This window comes from Amblyomma mixtum, chromosome 2 (assembly GCF_055824585.1).
Source record: "Amblyomma mixtum isolate Tamu chromosome 2, ASM5582458v1, whole genome shotgun sequence".
Taxonomy (NCBI): Eukaryota; Metazoa; Arthropoda; class Arachnida; order Ixodida; family Ixodidae; genus Amblyomma; species Amblyomma mixtum.
This window is the reverse complement of record NC_143013.1, coordinates 13,890,469-13,912,778: the sequence shown is the minus strand read 5'-3', so window position 1 is coordinate 13,912,778 and position 22,310 is coordinate 13,890,469. Positions and strand designations below refer to the sequence as shown.

General features: G+C 44.2%; 2 long non-coding RNA genes across 3 annotated transcripts; one reads left to right on the top strand and one right to left on the bottom strand.

Moving 5' to 3' along the window:
* Window positions 1–1,377: 1,377 nt before the first annotated feature.
* Window positions 1,378–11,547, bottom strand: LOC149358477 (uncharacterized). 2 transcript variants are annotated; one of them, XR_016288682.1, is made up of 4 exons: window positions 11,407–11,547; window positions 8,079–8,231; window positions 4,244–4,366; window positions 1,378–1,987 (listed from the first exon to the last, which is right to left on the bottom strand). It is a non-coding gene; the product is annotated as an uncharacterized LOC149358477 (long non-coding RNA). The 2 variants fall into 2 exon arrangements; XR_016288681.1 differs by having other exon boundaries at window positions 1,378–1,459.
* Window positions 11,548–12,457: 910 nt separating this feature from the next.
* LOC149358476 (uncharacterized) lies at window positions 12,458–14,847 on the top strand. The gene is made up of 2 exons (XR_016288683.1): window positions 12,458–12,496; window positions 12,602–14,847. It is a non-coding gene; the product is annotated as an uncharacterized LOC149358476 (long non-coding RNA).
* Window positions 14,848–22,310: the final 7,463 nt, after the last annotated feature.

Genomic DNA, 22,310 nt, shown 5'->3' with positions numbered 1-22,310 from the left:
GCACATTTTTGCATGTAATCAGAGCAGACACCGAGCAGAGAAGTAGTAAACTATGCGACATCAATCAACATCAACAGCAAAGACATCAACAACATCGACATCAACACCAATCCCGACAAAAAAAAAAAAGAAAGCACGATATAGGAAGCACGTATAAGAGTATATAAACCACCATAAACAGGTGCACATTTTCAACGGCGCAAGCTTGTAAATTATTGGTTTAGGCGTGCGATAAGGCGCTGGCTGAATGTACATTCTTCGCGCCAACTGCGCTGTATACAGTGCCTCATGCATTCCGCCTGTGGAAAGAACCGAACACAGCAGCTGGTATACAACATGCATCGTACTCGTTCATGTATAGCGCGATAGCGGATCGCGACAAGGGGGAGAAAGGCTTCGGCCGCCGAGTCGGTGGCGGCGGCGGACTTGAAAGCTCGTGTTGTTCGCCATCAGCACTGCGACGACCTCGACTCGGGGTGCAATGCGTCGGGCGCTTGGGCCGGGCTTTCCCGCCGCGGCAGCCGCTTTGTGGGCCCCTATATCCGACAGGGCGTTTCCTGTCGCTAACGAAGGCCGACGGAGTCCTGCCGACGCCTGTGTATGCATGTGCCGCCTTTGCAGCTGCAGCCCGTGCCTTATCGATAGACATCGCGACCGCAGCAGAAAAGCCTACACTGTAAAAAAAAATGCTCCTCAGTACAGAGAAACCTGCTGGTAATGCGTTGCCGGAGGGTTTTCCGCAACGTGAATACAGCGACTCCGTCCGACGGTTGTCACATTCTTGGTAACGGAAAGTTACGCTATGCTATGCACGAGAATGAAATCGTTTCTTTGCAACGAATGCTTCTGTTGTGTTCTTATTAAAGGTCCCGTAATGTGTATGCATACTTCCTCCGTTCACTTGGAAGTCATCTGATCTAGAACGGAAATAATCTGCATTGTAATTATGTACTATCGAGAGCAAAAATAACAGACCCCTGCCAACGCGTGCCGATCCGCGCCAAACTGCATGTGAGCACCGCCTGACGAAGCGCTCCTAGTGCCGAGACCAGCGCAGTGGCGTGCGCCCATCTCGAGGAGCGCTACGCATTGCGTGCCACTGCGCTCGTCTCAGCATCTGGAGTGCTTCGTCAAGCGGCGCTTGCATGCAGTTTGGCACAGATCGGCCCGCGCTGGCAGGGGTCTGTTATTTTTGCTCTCGATAATACTTTCAGTAGTACATGCACATGCATCTGTGTATAGCTTCTGCCCAGAACGTTCACTGCAGATATAGCAGTCCAGAGGCCGAGGAAATAAGTATTATGTACAAGACTTTCATGCATTTTATGTATTGCACACGTACAAAGAATGCAACTTAGAATGAAAGAGTGGCAAGTGTTTGGTTGAGTACAAGTACATACGTTTTATTTTCATGACAAATTGCACACATTGTACCTCTAAAAATTGCTTTCGGATCCATCTGAAAAGACAAAAAAATCCTCATTTAGTAGCCACACAACACCTATTATAAATTTCACAAATACATTTGAACCATCCGCTATTGAGCAATCGGCTTTCGTAGAAGCTTGTAAAAGCCATTTACTGAGAACCAAACCAACATGATTCATTGCCTAAAATTTATTTCTCATAACAGTAAACAGCAGAAACCACAGGGCCAGGAAGAAGCAGACAAAATGCGCTTACTCGGACACCACTGTGTGCATGAAAGTCTTTACGGTTGTCTACAATTTTGTGCAAATATAAAGTAGCTAAGGATGGGTGCCAAATACAATTCAATGCAGATGCCTTTCATTACATAGTACCCAATGCACAACTTAGTGAGCAAGGAACATTGGTAACATCTGAAAAAGGCCAGACACTTGCCCACAAGCATGATGATGATTGATTTTTGATGGCGCGAGGGAATCTGAGGACAAAGAGCACCATGGCACAAGGTATTTTCTTCATCTCAAGGTGGGGCAACGAACCATTTGGCAGGCATTTCACCCTAAAGGAGACGAGCACCAGGTGAGGAGAAAGCTTGTACCCATTGGATTGGTGGTTACCCAGCACTTGCCCACAAGCAATCAGGAAGCATACTTCCCCGAAACCTTATGCTTTCAGTCATAGTTTCCATTATCTCAGCATCTGCACGAAAATGTACTAATCTCTGATGTCAGTGAAAATGCAGCCACAGGTGCTGGTTGCAGCTCACTAAGGTATTCAAATATCTCTGCAGTGCGCCTCACGAGGAACAGATGCTTAAGTTTCCACAAAGGGCTCCTTGCAGAAATTTAACCGAAGGCCGCTGCCATGTTAACCTTTTCAAAATGATGGCCCAGAAAGACAAAGTGTAGTCATGTGTCTGATGTAGAAAAAGGATGAAGGCATGAATCTTTCAGCTTCTTCAACAGCTGTGATGTGTTTGTAACTGGTATCGCTTGGTTTGGTTATTAGGGTTTAACGTCCCAAAGCAACTCAGGCTATGAGGGACGCCGTGTTGAAGGGCTCCGGAAATTTCGACCACCTGGGGTTTTTTAACGTGCACTGACATCACACAGCACACGGGCCTCTAGAATTTCTCCTCCATCGAAACTTGGCCGCCGCGGCCGGGATCGAACCCACGTCTTTCGGGTCAGCAGCCGGGCGCCGTAACCACTGAGCCACCGCGGCAGGGCTGTTGCTGGTATTGCTTCACACAGCTTCAGTCTTCCCTTTGACATTTCATGAAATCATTCCATATCTGTGAAAGATCTCGCTCGCAAACATTTTGGTTCTAATGAAGGAGCAAAGAAGACCCATGTCCTAGGCCTTTTTTTGTGACACTAAAGGAAGGCTCGCTTTTAGGGTCATTATTACGAAGAGGTCCATGTGGCAACAAACTTTGAAACAATTTCTGCAAGAGCTGAGTGTTCTGAAGCCTAAGAATTTCTCATGAGGCGCCCTGTAGATTGAGTGCTCTGAAGCCTAAGAATCTCTCATGAGGTGCCCTGTAGATGCATCAGAACACCTCAGTAAGCTGTTACTGGGTCCTGTAAGTGCTATGTCATTTGACATTAAGGGTATGTACTTTTCCTCGACACATGCAGTGATGTATATGTCGAGTGAAAGCATAAAAGACTTCGAAGAGTTGTGCTTCCAGATTGCTTGCGGAGGAAAGCACAAGAGTCTGGCCATGCTCAGCTGTTACCTTTGCTTCTTTTTTGTTGAGTTCTGCAGTGAGTACTACGTAATGACAGAAGGTATCTGCATCGACTCATGTTTAACATCTGTCTGTGCGACCTCCATCTTGCACGACACGACAGGCAACTCCATAATGCCCTTGATGCACCGAGTGTCAGTGTGTTCTGTCAGCTTCCTGGTCCTGTATTTTCTGTTCTTAAAGTTATTACTGCCTTCATTCTCCACTCCATGAAGCCTGAATGTGCTACACTGGGTTGCTCCACGCGTCATGCAGTAACCTGGCCATTTTTTTCATACATCAGAGGCACTCAGGTCGCAAGCCATGCTTACTATATTCAGCAGATAAGTGTACATGTGAGACATATCATTTATAACCAATTTTAACAGTGGTATTTCGTGCAAGAATATCTAAATGCTACTCAATTTTTGCTCAAATTTTCAGATACACACTCTTATTCAGATTAAAAACATAATTTGGCTACTGTGCTCTCGTGATGCCACGTCTTGAGTTTGCATCAGTAGCTTAGAATAGTGCCTCTGTTACCTCTGGCGATGAAATCGAAAATGTTCAGCAGAAGATTGTATGCATCCTTTGTGATAGATATATTGAGCGCTGTCGTTTAAGACCACGACTTTCTTCTAGCAGACCTTGGTATGTCTACTCTTTATGACATGGATTTTCTACATAAAGTTGTGCTCGGCTCTATTGACTGTGAGCCGTTATTGATGTCACTGCGATTTCGTGTGCCTCAGGGAAAAACCACCAAATGCTATGATAGATTTTATCCTGACATGCATGCCATTTCACCAATGACTCGTTTGCAAATAACACAATTCAACTTTTTATGACACAGAAATATTTGCCTAATTTGCTGTTTTCATTGTTTATTCATTATGCTTGTTTTTCTTTACTATTATTATCATCGTATTTGTGACCATTTTTCTGTATTATGTCTGTTCACGTCATGGTGTTTGTATTGACTTAGTGTGCACTCGTTTAGGCCAATTGGCTGTTCAGGCACATTTAAAATAAAATATCTACCTAACTATTTAAGCAGAAGCACAGCACCAAGGTACTCACCAACTGTTTGAAGCACTGTGCGCAAGCTCTCGTGCCGACATGAATACAGGTACTTTGGAATGCACATTGTCCAAGTCTTCATCATGCCATGCCGCTCCGACTCTCTGGTAGCAAAATTTTCCACTAAAAAAAAGAGCAATTTTGTTTATGTTAGACTAGTAATATTAAATTTTACTATATACTAGGTACTTCTCATCATTCTACCCCAGACTAAACCATACACCAGTGATCATCATGTTTTAATTTTGTTGTATATGATCACAAAATGTGGTATAATTAACATGTTAGAAATTCTGGTCAAAATAAATCTGACAAAGTATTGTTTAAAAAAATCTGGGCACAAGGAAGAAGAAAGCTAGCCAGATAGCCTGGACGAATGTTTTCAGTTTCATGCAAGCATCAGTACCCTTGCACACAAAATGTACAATTTAGTGGGTTTACCCTTCCAGAATGGAATTTCATGCTGCAACCATCTAGCAATGCGAAAAAAATTTTTAACTTCCATTCCAGACAAAGGAAAGAAAATTCCTCTGGTTTTTCTTCACAAGCCTCTGCAAGTATACAATTCAGTGAATCTACTCTGCAAGTACGTGAACCTACCAGCACGAGACAATGACAAGAAAGGAGACAAAGCAGGCGCTGACTCGCAATTGAAGTTTATTGAAGTAAACAGGGAGTACATAGAAAAGCCAAACAACACCACAAACCACACAGTTACAGATATGCTATACCACAACATGAGTAAAAGATCGCTCTTAACTTTCCTCTCATCTAGATAGTCCAACTCGTTGCATATGAACACGATGGACAGCACACTCATAGATTTGTCACCGAGTCATAAGATGTGTCTAGCCTCGATAATTTTCCGGTTAATCTGCTCCGAATGTATCGCCAAAATAAGTGTTGCCAAAAGGAATGGCTAGCAGCCTTCACATTCCTTGCGATGTACAGATAAGTTAGAACCCCTACCAATATCCAAATATCTCTTGTGCTCCCGTAGTCTTACATTCACACACCTTCGAGTTTGACCAACATAAACCCAACCCCAAGATAACAGTATCCGATACACCACATACATTTTACAAGGCACATATGCTTTTCCCGGACCAAATTCACAAAATTATTCTTAACAATTTTACAGTTTGTAGACAACTTATTAGGGGCCAAAAGCACCATTTCTGCGTCATACATTCTGACCACATTTTTCAAATTGTGCGACAATCTACGTATGTACAGTAACACAGTCGATCTTTTGGTATCTCAATGGCTGGCCCTGGCCGTATCCTGCCAATCCCTGTGAAAGGGTTTTAGCTTTAACATGCTAAAGAGAAGAATGGCGCAGCATCAAGTAATAAGGACAGCAGGACAACAAGCACACGCACAAGTGCCAACCTTGGAGTGTATACAGAATCCAAGAGCACGTGCTTGACAATCAGCACTGGCAGTCAAGGAAATGAGAAAACACTGATTTGAACATTCAAGATTGAATGAGCCCGACCCTTGACTGCCAACGCTGAATGTCAAGCACACGCTCTTGGATTCTGTATCCGCTCCAAGGTTGGCACTAATGCGTGTGTGCTCTCCTGCTGTCCTCGTTACATGATGCTATGCCATTCTTACCTTTAGCATGTCTGACCAACTTGATCAATCTTATACGCTCAGCTTTAACAATTTATCACACACTCCTGCAATAGCATGGTTGGGGAATAATGCTTTCGTAAGCCTTAAAATCTGCTCATGGAGACCACTTGTCATGCTGTGAAAGCATCACTTCATCAATACCGAGCCTAGCCTAGATGACGCAATGCTATCTTTCACTAGCTTAGAATAGTTCGGCCAATAGTCAAGTAGCTGCTTGACACTCCTGGGTGAATATCGGCAGCATACATGGCATGTGCAGAACATCAAGGTGAAGCCCAGAAACCACAGCTCTTTTTGATGGGACATTTCCTCTAAGGAAATGCTAAGTTAAAGAAAGGCCTTGCTCCTTAACCAACTTGACAATATGCACAGGTCCCACACTATCGCAACCTTTTGTAAAAGACCAGAAAATCAGACGCAGTGAAAGATTTTCCCCCAGCCCATGCAAGTTCTTGGCAATCACTCCATCCACCCTGCTTAAGAGAATATTACTTAGCACAGAGGCATTCAATCGATACATATACTAGACTTTTGAACATATGCCGCACAGCCATACTCCAGAAACATGCTCTTCAAATAAAAGGAAGTAAGTCCAAAAAAAGACTACTACGCACCTGTTCCTAAACACAAGCTCATCATTGTGCTCCGATATACACATTCACAAGCTTTTCATAAGGTCCTCATACGGGATGGAATAAAATAGTTCTACATCGACACTAACCACCAGACAATCTGCTGGATTGCCATTCTTCAGATACTCAACCGCGCTGCGAATTGAGTACAAGAAACCGATCTTCAAGATGCGAAGTAGACAAATGCTTTTGCAAATAACCAGACAAAATTTTGCAAGAACCCTTTTCTGAAATTCATCTGAAGAGCATGCTAGTGAATAGCATTTATTTTAAGAGCATGGCTGTAGAGTACTGCAGTGTGGTATGTGTTCAAAAATCTGGTATATGTAGCGGTTCGAAGATGGGCCTTGTGCTAAGAGATATTTTAAGTAGGGTGTATAGAATGATTGTCAAGGACTTGCATGGACTGGGGGAAAAAATCTTTTGCTATGTTGATGATTTTCTGGTCTTTTACAAATGTTCTGATAATTTGGGATGTGAACATATTCTCAATCTGTTTAAGGAGCAAGGCCTTTGTCTTAGGTTTACCTTGGAGCAAATGTCGCCACAAAAGGAGCTGCGGTTTCTGGACCTTACCTTGATAAGTTGATCTGCACACACCATGTGTGCTGGTGATATTCACCCAGGAGTGTTAAGCTGCTACTTGGACACAGGTTGGCTATTACAAGCTAGTGAAAGATAGCATTGGACTGTCAAGCCTGGACTCAGAATTGATGAAGTCATGCTTTCTTAGCATGACGACTAGTTTCCAAGAGTACACTTTAGGTTAATGAACGCAGGATTTCCTAACCATGTTATTTGCAAGAGCATACAATAAATTGTTAAGGAAGCCGAAAGCTTTTCACGGCGACCGGCGCAATCAGGCCGGGGCCAGCCAGCGAGATGCCAAAAGACCGGTTGTGTTAACGTACATACATAGATTGTCGCACAAATTGAAAAATGCGGCCAGAAGGTATGATGGAAAAGCGATTTTCTTGGCCCCTAATAAGTTGTTTAAAATATGTAAAATTGTTAAGAATAATTCTGTGAATGTGGCTAGAGAAAAGTACACATGTGGAGTGAAATGTATATGTACCTTGTAAAATGAACATGGTATCAGACCCTGTATCTTGTGGTCGGGTCTATATAGGTCAAACTGGAAGGTGTATCAATGTAAGATTACAGGAGCACAAGAGGGTAGGGGTTCTAACTTTTCTGTATATTGCAAGGGATGTGAAGGCTGCTACCCTTTTCTTTTGGCAGCACACATTTTGGCAGTAAATTCAGAGAAGATTAAATGGTAGATTATTGAGGCTAGACACACCTTACGACTCGGTGACTAATGTGCAAGTGTGTTGTCTATCGCACTAACACGCAATGAATTGGACTATCTCGATCAGGGGAATGTTCAGGGGCATTGACTCATGTTGTCATGTATGCTTATTTGTAATTGTGTGGTTTGTGGTGTTGCTTGGCTTCTTCATGTATTCCCTATTCACTTCAATAAACTATGGCCGCGACTCAGCGGCTGTCTTGTCTCTTGTCTAGTCTTTCGCACTGGTAGATTCACCAAGATGTCTCACCTGTGCAGAAATCCAACACGACATTTTCCTCTTCACACTTGAGGTTCAGTGCATAATAAGGCCAACGCCAGTCATCCGCAAGAAAAGTTCATGGCTCCATTAACACCGCCTCCTGCTTACAAGACACAGTGCGGCATTCATTGTAGATTCTACCTGCAACACAGAACGCAAAGTTTTAGTTTGAGTGGACTAAGCTAGGAAAGCAGCACAAAATATCGACAGCCAAACGGCCGAGCTGAAAGAAATAGAGGGTAGCGTAATAGTGAATATACTGATATAGTTTTGTGTAACATCTTCTATTCATATAAAATGTACACTTTTTTTTTTATGTTGACGCCTGGGTACACTATATTGTGCACTTATTGCATGGGCCCGAACTAGCAGCTTGCTAAGGGCCCAGATGCTTTTATCACCCTGTTTGTATAACCTTCATCCAAAGTGAATAAACTGATACTGATATTGCATGCAAGATATATGCATGATATATTGTGATATTCAACACTGCTACCATTGGCTTAGCCAACTATTTATGCATAACAAAAAATGCAGTATCACATAAATACTGATACAGTACTATTAGCGTTAATATTAGCAGTGCAGGTTCAATGAAAAAAAAGGGGGCCTAGTGCTAGCTGCCATTCCCACAGCAGGCTTGTGACCAATCGCCAGTTTAAAGGAAAAAGGAATGACTGAAAAGGGAGAGAGCCAGTAGGAAGGAAGACGGGCATAAAAGGACTTAGGATACAATAGGTAGGCAAAGTTATTTAGACAGCAACCACAAAAGAAACGTTAACACCCAAGTAAAGATGTACAAGACCAACCATACCGTTGTGCACAGTGGATAACTTGTTAACCTCATTTAGCCCAAAATATATTTTCATATATACTTGTCCTATTAAGTGATTACATTCATTAATAGCATAATTAACCTCATTTAGCCCAAAATATATTTTCATATATACTTGTCCTATAAAGTGATTACATTCATTAATAGCATAACTGACCGACTGAAACCAAAACAGGGGTGAAGGGCGGTGAATGAGCCCTAGGCGTGATGCTTTTGCCTTCCTAGTGGGACACAGAAGGATCATTCAGTCGAACATCGGGTCTTTGAGATTAATATGTAGTTTAATATTAGCAGAAAAATAGAACAACAAAGCAAGCAATGTAGCTGATCATTGTTCTATGCACATGAGAAAAAAAAGCATTATGAATAACCAAGTATGCAATGTTTGTAGCTGCACATTTCTTCACACACGTGTCTAAAACATATGCGCATGATTTGCCACAAGACAGTGTCTCGTTTAGATAGGGTACCTGCTATGGCAGTAGTGCACAATCAGGCTGGAATGAAATGCAAACAGTGCCTATGAACAAGACAAAATATTTCACCTGTGTGATTTCAGCTTGAGTATGCAGCTAGCCTGATTCCTGTTTCTGGTTAAGAGATCTACCTAATACACATATATGAACCCTTTCTAAATGTATACCTCGCTGCAAAGTAGAAAAGTACTGCACATGTATGTTCGCATTTCGTTCCGGCCTAACTGTAAATGCATAATGTGTGTCTAATGCTCATCATTATCAGTCAAGGCTGTCACTTCCAACACCAAGCAGATAAATGAAACCTGCAAAAACTCCTTGAAGGCAAGAGTCTGGAGACAAGCTTCTAGACCCACTCTGAAGGATGTAGATTTGGTGTTTAGTGTGGCATATAATTACTTCTGCATTAATAGCGAGCATGTAAGGCCAATACAAGGTGCTTCTGAATTTGGTCGCCTAAAATTTGCTTGGGAGAACGCAAAATAATGCTAAAGAGCAATCTATAGACACAATATTGCATGCTGAATAAACAACAAGAAAAAAAGAAGGCAATGCTCTGGAAGCACCTTCAGTCATTCAATACAAAAATGATGAAGCATGCTGACGCTGCTGCTTGAACAATAGAAAAAAGCCACTACTGCTTACTTACAATAAACGCTTTCTCTGAGCAAGCAATGAAAGAGAGCTGTAACTCATGAAACCTCTCGTCATTCTTTTTACAAAAAAGGAATTTAAAAGGTTGCAATGCAAGAATCCCTGCCATAATAGTATTCTCCTCACACTTGGGTTACACAAGCCAAGGCTTTTAACAGCATGGGTTTTTGCATGTGTTCATTCTGAAGCATTACCCGGTTGAAGCGACACAAAATATTTACTTCCCCATGAACCTGTGCGTGTAGCATAATCACAGAAAATATTTTTTACACTGGACAGAAATACAACAGCATAGTGGCGTAACTGACACACAACAGGCTTCGGGGACAGTGCAAGACAATGATCTGAAATCCTACACAACAGACCTGCGACATTACAATGGCTAAATCCTTGATAGTAGTATTTAACAGCCATCTAAATGCTCGTGCGCAACAGGTGGGAGCACTATACTGCGAAGCAACAGTAAACCTTTGCCACTAGTCTAAACAAAAGTGCGCCTCATTGCGACTTCCACTAAACTTTTTTGCTCCCAGTGCAACAAAGCAAGTACACAGGGGGCTCGAATGGCAACGATACGATGTGTTAGGCTATCATGTCATCATCTAAACATAAACAATGCATGTGGTCTCTGTTCCGGACTGCCAATCAGCCTCGAGAAGACAAAGATGCTTATAAAAAAAGAACAAAGCAACAAGCTCTCAAACCTCACAGTGAACATAGAAGTAGCAGAACCATGTAACCTAGCCAGTAGTTCGAAGCTAAGCAGCAGAAGAAAATATGTTAAGGCCAGGACTGAGCAAACAGAAAATCATGGAGGAAACCTAAAAGCAGCAATAAGCAATGAGAGTGGAGTTGCCTTGATGTTCATTGTCAATACCTACTGCTCAAAGTAAAGGAAACCAGGGTATAAGAAATACAGGATTTCATATTATGCTTTGAGCAAATGCAGTGAGAATGAAACAGGGTAGACATTTGTCTTACAACATTTTCACTCTTTACTTTGCACCTGAGGAAAATAAATTTGTGTGCAGTTCACCTACTGCTTGGCACTGTCCTAGAAGGAATGAATCCAGGTCTCGAAAAGTCTACAGAGAGAATACTGATGCTGCATGTGCATTTCTCTCTAGACTCCCTCGTTTATTCCTTCCCTTAGGTTCAGGAGTCCACCGAGAGAAGTGAGACAGTTACTGCCCCATTTTCTTTCCTCAAAAACCAATTTTCATTTCATTTCTCTGAACTGTCCTGAAATGTGTATAAGTTACCAATTTTTTTTAGTGCCCAATTACATACTGTAATTTTTGCAAGGAATATGAGGTTGATGAACAGAAAAAAAAAATGTCTGGAATGGTACCTTTGGTAACTTGGCACCTGGACAAACAGCTGACCCACTGGGCGTCCCCAGGGGCTCTGCTGCGAGGCGTCCCTTGCAACAGTAGCCGGTAGTCCAGATCAAAAGGAACCATGCGAATGATTACCGAAAAGTTTAAGGACAGCAGATGCATGAACACAAAACAGCTTTTCAGCACTGATGCAGTGGGATGAACGGTTCCAAATCTCTAGACTATACCTGGTAATAAATAAATTACCAGAAGACCATCTCGAGCGCAGAATGATCTCAAATAGAGTTCAGTAAAGCAGAAAGTTGGGCTAGTTGGTATCGATCCATCTAAAAACGGAGCACAGAAAAACACGCAGAACACAGGGAGAGCGGACAGGACAAGCACATTCAACACGCACTACCAACATGGACAGCTTGTGCTTAATTGAATCGAAAAGTTTACGCTGACCGACCAATGTTACTTCAAATAGAGACAGAAAGCGCATGCACGTTGTGCTGATGTTACCGTGAACATAACATGCGACGAGACACAGGGTTACAATACAAACAAAAAACCGCTTTCAAAATTTGAGAACAAATTGCTCACCTTCTCACAAGTTCACGAAACCGGAGACGATGCCGTGTGGCTGCCGCCAGTCACTCGTGATGCAATGCAATGCCGCTGACTTTCCTTGAGCAATTTTCAGTCGATTAAACTTCGAACTGTTCGCACCGACCACCATTCACCTCACCAAGCATGTGTGCACGGAGGAAGTAAAATTCATGCGGGCAAGTCAGCCGCGCAAACTCCGAGCACGATGCCATTTGCAGAGCTATGGTGTCTAGCAGAGATGCACGGGAAATTTATAGCCCCATTCGCGTATTCGCGTCCGCAAAAGCGCACCACCTTGAAAACATATCAGATGTATTTAATTTTACCGTAGCTTTTTTAGCTGACAACTTGAATGGTTTTACATATTAAAATTTTCTTTTCGTTTCATGAGCGTTGTTACCACAAGAGCGCAGGGCTTGCAGCTTGGCCATGACGAGTCGAAGCGCTAGCCAAGCCCGCAGTCGGAACCATGCGCGGAATTGCGGAGTATGTGTGGTGTTGAGTGAACAGGTGCTTTAGAACGGTTTTTGTTCTTCCGTGTTCGCTGCGTGCGTCCTGCGCGCTGTATTGTCGTTACGGTGTGTGTATGTGTGCGGCCCGGTGTTGAGTGAGCAGGTGCTTTAGAACGGTTTTTGTTCTTCCGTGTTCGCTGCGTGCGTCCTGCGCGCTGTATTGTCGTTACGGTGTGTGTATGTGTGCGGCCCGTACGCCGCATTGGAGTGTACGACCGCTTGCTGTCTCATGCGGCATCGATGCATAGTAAAACGACCGTGCAGAATGTGCGTCACAATGACAGTGGCCCTGCACTAAAGAGGAGACGAAGCCGGCGGAAAAGCTGCTCACCCTCGTGGGACTGCAAGAATCTGGCGAGGAACGGTCGACACGCGTTTCGGTGGATGATTTCGTTTATCAAGCTAAAAAATTCAGCACTGGCCAATAGCACTGATGAGCTGCTGCTGCGTCATGATAAACACCTGTCTAATGTTTATTACAAGCTTGTTGGATGTGAACGTGGCCATGAGTGGTATTCGTCGAGCAGCGGCCCTCAGGAGGTGGAACCAGTCGACACCTGAAGACGATTACTGTTTGCCCGCGCCCTGGCGCCTCGCTTCCAACCGCATGCGTTGGCGTTATTTATATCCGATTTTCACACGTAGTGGAACTGTCGCAAACATTACAGCCGCATCTTTCAAACGTGCCGTGTGAAGAGGACCATTTTTCATATTTTTTTGAGGGAGGGGGTGGGGGGAATGAGCGGCTGCTCAAATGTCATTCTTTATTATTTTGAGCTTATTTTCCATAAATGTGCCAGGTTGTCCCATTCTTGCCTCTTGGTTGCATGTAAGCAGTGCATTTATTGGGCATAAATTTCTTTGCTGTTGTATTTGCACAGGGTTAATGATTCTCATTGTATTGTGGTGACACATCATTGTATACACTCCTTGCAGAATGTCTAAGGGGGTAATAAATTACTGAGCAGAGAGTATGCCCTGTGATAAATGCGAGGAACATTACTGATTTACTTCACACTTGGCATGTTCTGTTGTCGTTAGTGGTTATGTATGCCTTGCCTGCTGCTTTCCAGTGTAGGGGCGAGAGGCATGTCAAGCTCCACTTAGCAGCTTTTTTCCGTCCACTCTTACTGGTAAACATGGTAAAATAAACTGAACATAATGCATGCTTGCTGAGACTTAGCTTAGACTACAATTCATTTATTTACTCTCAGGGCCTATCAGCGCCAGATAGAGGAGTGGGTGGCTAACAAAAATACATGTGTAATAGGCAGATTAGTTAAGGTGATTATACACAGCATACTTGAAGGCGTCGGATGCAGTGATGGGCATGACAAAGGCAGAGAAGACGTGACAGTTGGAAACGTAGAAAAGTAGAGATCTGCGTGAGCTTACACATGACTTAAGGTGAACACTAGCAAAAAATTAAGAAGGTGCAGAAGACTGAGGCCAGAGTTAAAGCTAGTTTAACAAAGAAAAGAACCTCTCAGCAAGCCAAAATGAGCACATGCAAGCAGTTACGTAAACATGGAACATAAAACTTTTTGGATGGAAGAAAAGCCAAGGCACATTGCTCATTGTGACGTTGCTTAAAAAGTGGGTGTCTAGTTGTTCACCTTCATATCTGGTCCTTCCACACCTAGCAACTGAAATGCCATCAATGAGGAGCATCTCCAATCACTCTAATTGCATGGGAGGTACACATCTCCAGATGTCAGAGGCTTGGTGTCTCATTTTAGTCTAGATAGTTTGGTAGATATAAACATTGCCACATCTAAGAGGCATGTGGTAGCCTTGTAGGGGGTGTATTTTGTAAGTCTTACAGCATGTTGTGCAATGCTGGCATGTTTCATTATTTACATTGCAGTAATATGTTAGCACAGGCGAGAAAGTTTGTAACTGAGCAGAAAAAAACAATATTCATGCCATGTCTTAGCCGCATTCTTAGTACCATATAAAACATAGTGCGTGTAAGGAACTCCTCATTTTTTTATAATTTTTCTTTCTGAGCACTGGTTTTTTTGTAAGTTAGCAGGGTTCTACAGTCTTCTGTTGCTGTCGACTGGCCCGCATGTTTGTCAAAGCTGCAGAGTTCATGATGGGTCGTGTCAGTGCAAGCTAAATAAAGGTGGATAGGAAATTCATGCTTCCAGAGTACATTCCAGAAAAAACAGCTATTATTTCCTAGTCAGGATGAGGGAACAGCACCAACGGTGCACATCCTCCTTGTCACTGCAGCAATTATGGCTGCTCACTGCTTTTTTGCAGCGTTTCATTTATCCGCAGGAAGACCAGGCATGAATGGCCGGCTATAGGTACCTAATAAATTGAACATTGCAATTAGCAATATTTTGTTGCGCCTGTGCTTTTGTTATCCGTGAAGGAGTTAGCGTTTTTGATTGATGGTTGTGTAGCAAAGATGTGACTGCTACATTGCACTGCATTCACAAATTTGTTTGCCCATGCTTTGGGCTTTCTCAGTGGTTCGTTTCCTTATCAGACGGCAGACGGAAATTCGGCTTTCACCTTGTGCACTTTCATCATGTTTGTAATGTATTTTCAGCTGGTGTTCAGTTTCAATTTAGAGAAGTTGTCTAACCATTGTCTGTGTCTAAATTTTTTTTATCTCTTGACCTCATTAAGCTGCATTTCTAAATTATTTATTAATTGCATTTATTAATTGTTACCCTGTCATGTGGTTAGCAACATGGTGAAAATATTTTTTTATGAAGTCAACGTTCTTCTTTTAAAGTTATAGCAAATTAAGTCCTTTGTTATTTAATGTTGCTTACAATTTGTAGCAATCCCTCAACGTTGAAACAACATTATGCGTCACTTGGGTCTCATTTGATTATCACCCCCCCTCGGATCTTCACCTTTGCACATGGGGTTAATCTCATTTTCGCCATGCTAGTTTGTGGACATTGTTGAACAAGAGTAAACCACACAGATCGGAAATGGGACGTCATGTGGTGCCTAGTCCGGGGGCCAACAGTTACGGCGAGTAATACGTTTCAGAAAATGCATAATACGGCCAGCCACCTTCACGAATGTGTTACGGATGGACCCTCCATTTGAGATGCAACAGTGCAAGCGTTCGTTCTGTTATGGAGAGTTTGTACGTAACATTCACGGAATTTTTTTGCAGTGTAGTTGCGCGCGACCCGACCGATGCTGTAACACGAGGCAGCTGAAAACACACACACTCGCTGGCTGCGTGCATAGCAGCGTTCGCGACATTAGGTTTCTAATAGAATGTATCTAATGAAGCGATCCGTGCTTAATGGCGGTCCCATTTGGACTTGTTACGGCAGTTTGAAGGCGTGAGCGTGTACATAACATGCCGTGCCGCAAAAAAAAGGCTAGTTTTGTTGATGCGTACGGCAGTGTTCATGAACGGGTGCAAATGAAAAGATCCTATAGCTCTTCTGCGTTAGATCAGAGATAAGCGCCACTTGGAGCACAGGTAGGAAAGAAGGGAGGTAGAGGGGTAACACTTGGACTTACTCCTTTCGCCTGTGCGTATAACAAGCAGTGCCACCGGTAATGAGGCGGTGTTGGAAAGGGGGCTTAAACTGTTGAATAAATGGACGAGGAAACTGGAGAGGAAGTTATAATCAGCTTTATTCTGTGGCGTGTTGTGATGCTTATTGCCAGTGAAGGAATAAACTTAGAGATATTCAGCTGCGAAAGCGTCCAAACGGGCCACGCATGAACGCCCCGGACAAGATCCTTATAGTCCATAGCCTGACTGTATAGCAGCGCGAAAAAGGTATCTGCGCGCGTGTGCGCATGCACGTGTCAGTGTGTGTAAAGTGATGGGTGGAGTGGTAGTTACGTAAAAACAAAGAATAGTGCAGCAAGTAATCATAAGGAATGAATAGAGAAGTTCTTTGGAAGATTGCGGACTGATGTGTATGGAATGTTGGAACGTATAAGGTGTACTGAAGTGGGAAAGGCGGCATCTATCAGCACAGCCTGGTTTACACAAAGCTGCATCGTCAAAACGCTACAACGGAAGCTCCGTCTACAGCAAGAGTTGCTGTCTTCGTCTCAGACGTCGCGTGGAGACGGTCACCGACGCAACCACGCCCAATGTTGTATTTTGGGTTGCTGCTGTGCGGCCAGAAGCGCTGCGCGATGGCAGCGGTCAGTCTGAATGTCATATCGATTAGTTAGGAATCTAATAGCAAATTGGAATCTACTAGTTGCAACTCAGTTGTTGCAGCGGTACATTTATATGGCGCAAAGTCTAAGCGGTCATGTCATTTTTAGTTGTGCGGCGTACAATCTGTCTAATAAAAAAAAATTGAAAACACATTCGTACATCCGAAGCACATAAACTGCAGCCTTGACCGTTTGATTGAGTTTCGCCTGAGATACGGCTTCCTATAAAGGTAGCCAACCATCTTCGGAGAAATCTTAATCTCCCCCGCACGCTTGTGTTCTAAGCGAGAGACTGCACTGCGGCATACGGCATAATCGTTTTTTTTTTTTTTTTATAGCAGCTTACCACCTGCTCGCCAAGGCTGCGTTTGAGACCGTAAGCACTCGAGCGTGGAGCAGAAGACTTTGCGTATCAGCTGCAGCACGTTGATTTGTTCATGACTCATATATACTACGGCAAATGATTTCATTTGGTCGCGCATGAGACTGCTGCGGTATATGACGCTGTTACCTGCTGCACAACTTGACCCTGTTCTTCGTCGCAGGCATGATCCTTTGCGCGATATAGGGAGCAGGTGAAAAAAAAGGCTGCGCTTGACATGTTTATGGGACGACGACCTCAGACCTACAGCAGTTCAGTAGCTCTATGTCATTGGGCTCTAGATATCAAAGATGATAAGATAAACATGCGATGGCATTGTGGTTTATGCTCGCTGCAGGCTCCATAAGAAATAGACTAATTACCTTCCATTTCGTAAAATGAAAGGTGTTGAATTAAATTCGGTTATTCACATTAAGTAACAGATAGGTTCAATAACGGCCACGTCGCAGCAAAACCGCTGGCTATACTCTGTTGCTATTCGGCGCGACCACACGCGCATTTACGTCGTCCTTATCTTCAACTGATGCTTGCAATTATGCAAGTACTACTTATTTTGGAGCCTCATCTCTCCCCTCCCCAAAAACTAAAGTTCTATAACACGCTTTTTGCCCCTCATCTATTATATTGTCATCTGGTTTGGGGTAATAGCACGAAGAAATCACTAAATAGATTGGTTACATTACAAAAAATTGCAGTTCGAGCCATTTCAAACTCTCCATATAATGTCCACACTTCCGACCTATTCCTTAATACAAGATTACTAAACTTTCTACGCTTTATGAGCGCCAGTTGCTGGCATCCTTGAAATCTGAAATCCATAAAAATATAACAACATTACGAGCCGTTGCAAACTTGCAGATTAACATGTCATCGCGCTCCACCCGCCACCATGAACATTGGCACGTTCCGCGACCACGTACTAACTACGGTCTCCAGATGCTTCGAAACAGGCTGCCTAGTACACTAAACAAATATAAGCTAACGGAAGAGCAGCTGCGGGTTCTAACCAAGAAAAAAATTATTCGACATTATTAACTAACCCGTAGTGTAAGATTTGATTGTATTTTTTTACCTAATGCACTGATTCACTGTTTTTGCACTTATCTTGTTTTGTATATTTTTTTGCCAGTATTAAATGATTGTTCCTTTTTATTCTTCCCATCATATATATTTTATGTACTTCCGAACTGTCGTGCTTGCTGCCATGTTGTTCGGGGAGACGGGGCCAGTCAAGCTGCCCTTGACGCAGCTTTTATCCCGTCACCCTCGCCACACCTCGTACACGCCCTGTACTTGTTGTGGGAAATAAACTGAAACTGAAATAAACAGAGACATGCATACCCAATCGCCTTTCTCCATGAGACTGGCCCCCCTCACATTGAAATAAGATTCACAATCCTGAAAGTCTTCTTCGATAGCCACCATTGCGAAGATCCGTGAATATTGTTCATATAGAGCTTTGTGAAATTGCAATCCACAACATCTGGACATTAACTCAACCATTATCCCATCTCACAGTGTACGAACAATTGGATTCAGGTATGCCGGCAGATATCCAAAAGTGGTGGATGATATGAAACAGCCAAATACGACTGAAACGGCGCCCCAGCGACATGTAAAGCTGCCGCAGACGCGGCAGTGGTCGATCTCTATCTTTCGCTCCGCCGCTTCGCATGCGGGTAGCAGCGCCAACTTAGAGAAGAACGCCAGAGCAACAATCACTAGTGTCATCGACGAAGTGTTCTAGCATACGGCAAGTTCAGTTCTTGATTAGGTAGACCCACAGTTATTACAGCGGGACTGCTCGATAGCAGCGCCAACTTAGAGAAGAACGCCAGAGCAACAATCGCCAGAGTCATCGACGAAGAGTTCTAGCATACGGCAAGTTCAGTTCTTGATTAGGTAGACCCACAAGAAGAAGAAATGGGCTTGGGCAGGGCATGTAATGCGAAGGCAAGATAACCGCTGGTCCTTAAGGGTAACGGAGTGGATTCCAAGAGAAAGCAAACGTAGCAGGGGACGGCAGAAAGTTAGGTGGGCGGATGAGATTAAGAAGTTTGCGGGGATACAGTGGCGGCAACTGGCAAAGGACAGGGTTAATTGGAGAGACATGGGAGAGGCCTTTGCCCTGCAGTGGGTGTAGTCAGGCTGATGATGATGATGATGACAGTTATTACAGCGGGACTGCTCGATGCAAACTGTATTTTTCGGCAGATATGGCGCCCGCTGGGAAGTGGCAAAAAATCGTCTGCTACATGGTTGAAAACAAACCCAGGTGGAAGACGCAGCCGCGATGCTTTTCCACAAAAAAGCGAACTGCTCCTGCGAAATGGCAAGCGTATGCTTGACGTCATCTGTCTCATGCGCCTGACATTAACATTTGCTGAGCATGCGCAGTAAGAGTTGGCGGTTTGTTTTTAACCAGTGGAGCTGGAGGAGGAGATGCGCGTACAAGGAGGACGGAGGCGAGCACGTCCTCAGCGGCCGTGTTAAAAAGGCGGATTCGTGACCGAGATCACGGCAGCATTTATATTCTACAAGAGTGAACAGAGCCGAAATTGCACTGCAATTATATTCCAAACCAATTACATTTTTATTTTCTCGCCTCTCTTGGTTCGTTCAAGCTACAATGTGCGTCCGTTGTCCTGCCAGTCGACGAAGGGGGTGATGAGAATCGAATGGAGGCGCTGGAAAAGATCCTTTATAAATATTACGGCACCCCGATCCCTTTATCAAGGAGCCCCAGGAGCCCTGTATCAAGACGCCATATCAGAAAACGCTTAACACATGCGTGAACGAACCGGAAGTGGTAGAAGTCAATGTACTGTTGGAGTCATATACGAGCATACATAACGCCGCTGTTGCAAATGAGAGAACAGTGCACATTCGAATGGTCTCAACGAAATGTAAGCGAACATGCAAGAAACATTTTTTGGGAGTCGAAGCAGGGCTACAAAGCTAGTTTTTCTTCAGTGTGTTTGTGATTGCTGACCATCATGTTATTTTGTATTGGACCGCTGACTAGCCTCATTGGCTATCGGTCCAAATATCTGTGTATACATTTTGTTTGTGCTACTCAATAAAGACTTCTTGATTCTGATTCTGAACCCTTGTAAAAAAAAACGCTTTTAAGGGCGACGTATAAAGCTTTTGTAAATGATACCTTGGTGCAAACATTTCAGGCAGCTACTTTTCATGACGGTCAACAGCTTCTGAAGTGACACTTCATTTTATTCCAGTGAGCATTTTATTCCTGAAACAAATGCTTGCCTAGCTAGCTAATTAGTCTTCTCTAACAATCAACTATGGAGAATGAAAGAAAGGAGTGCAGACTAGGCCACGCCACTCTCACCAGCTCTCATGCAGTTGGTTTCACTGGGCTAGGACTCTCCGTTTTTTTTTTTTTTAATCTTGGTTACCGCGGGGAAAGCTTGTATATCCTGAACCACATCGCTTGAGTGCAGGCGCGTTGTAAAGATCGGCCCTCGGAAATGCAGTTAGTACAGTATATCGGCTAGATACATTGTTCGCTAATAAACGCATTTTGTACAGCGGGTTTCACTAAAGAATGATGCAGTTAGAGATCAATATTTGCGCACCGCACGTATCCAAATATCTTTCTATACCTTCGTGCTGCAGTTCACACAGAGCATGTATTCATAAATGGTGAATCGCGACGTCTGACGTACATTCTTTTTCCCACACGTGCACGCTTTTGCCATCATTATCGAGCTGGGCGTCATGTTCGAACCAAGGTACATAATATACGGCCCATTCGAGGCTGAAACATGAGGCGGTTTCGTACCTGTTTAAAAGGAACACGGGCTGGCAGTGGGGAGGACCACTGTAAGCTCCGTCGACGTCATTCTTAATTCAAAAGTTAACGGCCGGGAAGTGACTTGGACTATACACCGTGTGCGAAACAAAGAGCGCCAAACTTCATGCAGAATTCAGTCGATATTTCCAAATGCGCTCAGGACTGTTAGCACTGAAGCGAGACATCGATATATGCTTCCCTGATGAAACCGCGCTGCTCACCTAAAAGAAACAACAGATCGATTGGAACACGCAGATATAAGCTGAACGTCGATGTATGGGTCATTTGTGGTGGCTTGATCGCGCGCGCACCCACCCACCCACGCACGCACGCACGCACGCACGCACGCACGCACGCACGCACGCACGTACACGCACACGAACACACACGCACGCACACGCACGCACACGCACGCACACGCACGCACACACACTGCAGTCAGACACATGCGCGCGCGCGAGCACGCACACATTCACGCACAGACTACCATGAGAACGAAGCTTAACGCTGCAAGCTATTTAACTCTTGAAATTATTTCACCACGCGGCTTTCTTCGGACTCACATGCGCTATAACATTTGATCCCTCATTGAGGAAGCATGGCTGTGACAAGGTGACATGTTGTACGGCGACATACATATAGGATAAGTCTGACAAGAACGTCAACAGAGCGCCATAAATCCGGCTCTGCAAAAGAGATGAAAATTTAAATTTGCTTTAGTCGGTCGACCAATGACGTCCCCCCCCCCCCCCCTTTTTTTTTTTCACGCAAACACACAATCAGGCAAGTGCCGCTCACGGGCCAACGAGCACAGAGCCCGTATGAATCCAGCTGAACTCAACTCTCTTCACCGGATGCATGCATGGCGCACTCGTAGTGTCTATAGCGTACTACACTATATAGCCCCGCATCGCATACGTAACTATGCGCCCTTATTCATATACGCACCTGCGTGTATGAATGTAATATGTGCCGAGAGGAAACAGCGTGCTGAAAACACACGCACAGCACAGGAACATTATTCCCGTCTTCTAGCAGCCTCCCCAACCCCGCTTTCTTTGCTTTTTTTATATATTGTACCTCATTCGGAGCGCTTCGAGTTGCACGACTCCCGACGCTAACGACGTCGAACACGCGAGCGAGCGTCCATTGTGTAAGAGGACGGCGTGACGCGATTGGCCGAAGGAGGGGAAGACGGCGCGCTCGTCAGCCATTGGTTGCCCGCTCGGTCACGGAAGGCGATTTTGCGGGTCACTCAAGTGTTTTGATTGGACCTCGTCCGTGGCGCCCGTTCGTTCGTTGTGCAAAGAGCGACGGGGACCACGGGACCGTGTCCCTGCAGAGCCTCACCGCATACGAGCACTTGTTTGCAAGGGAGCCGCGGCTGCGGAACGAAAACCAAGCGAACACCGCCCGTCTTTATGGACGGACAGTCGTATATACGCG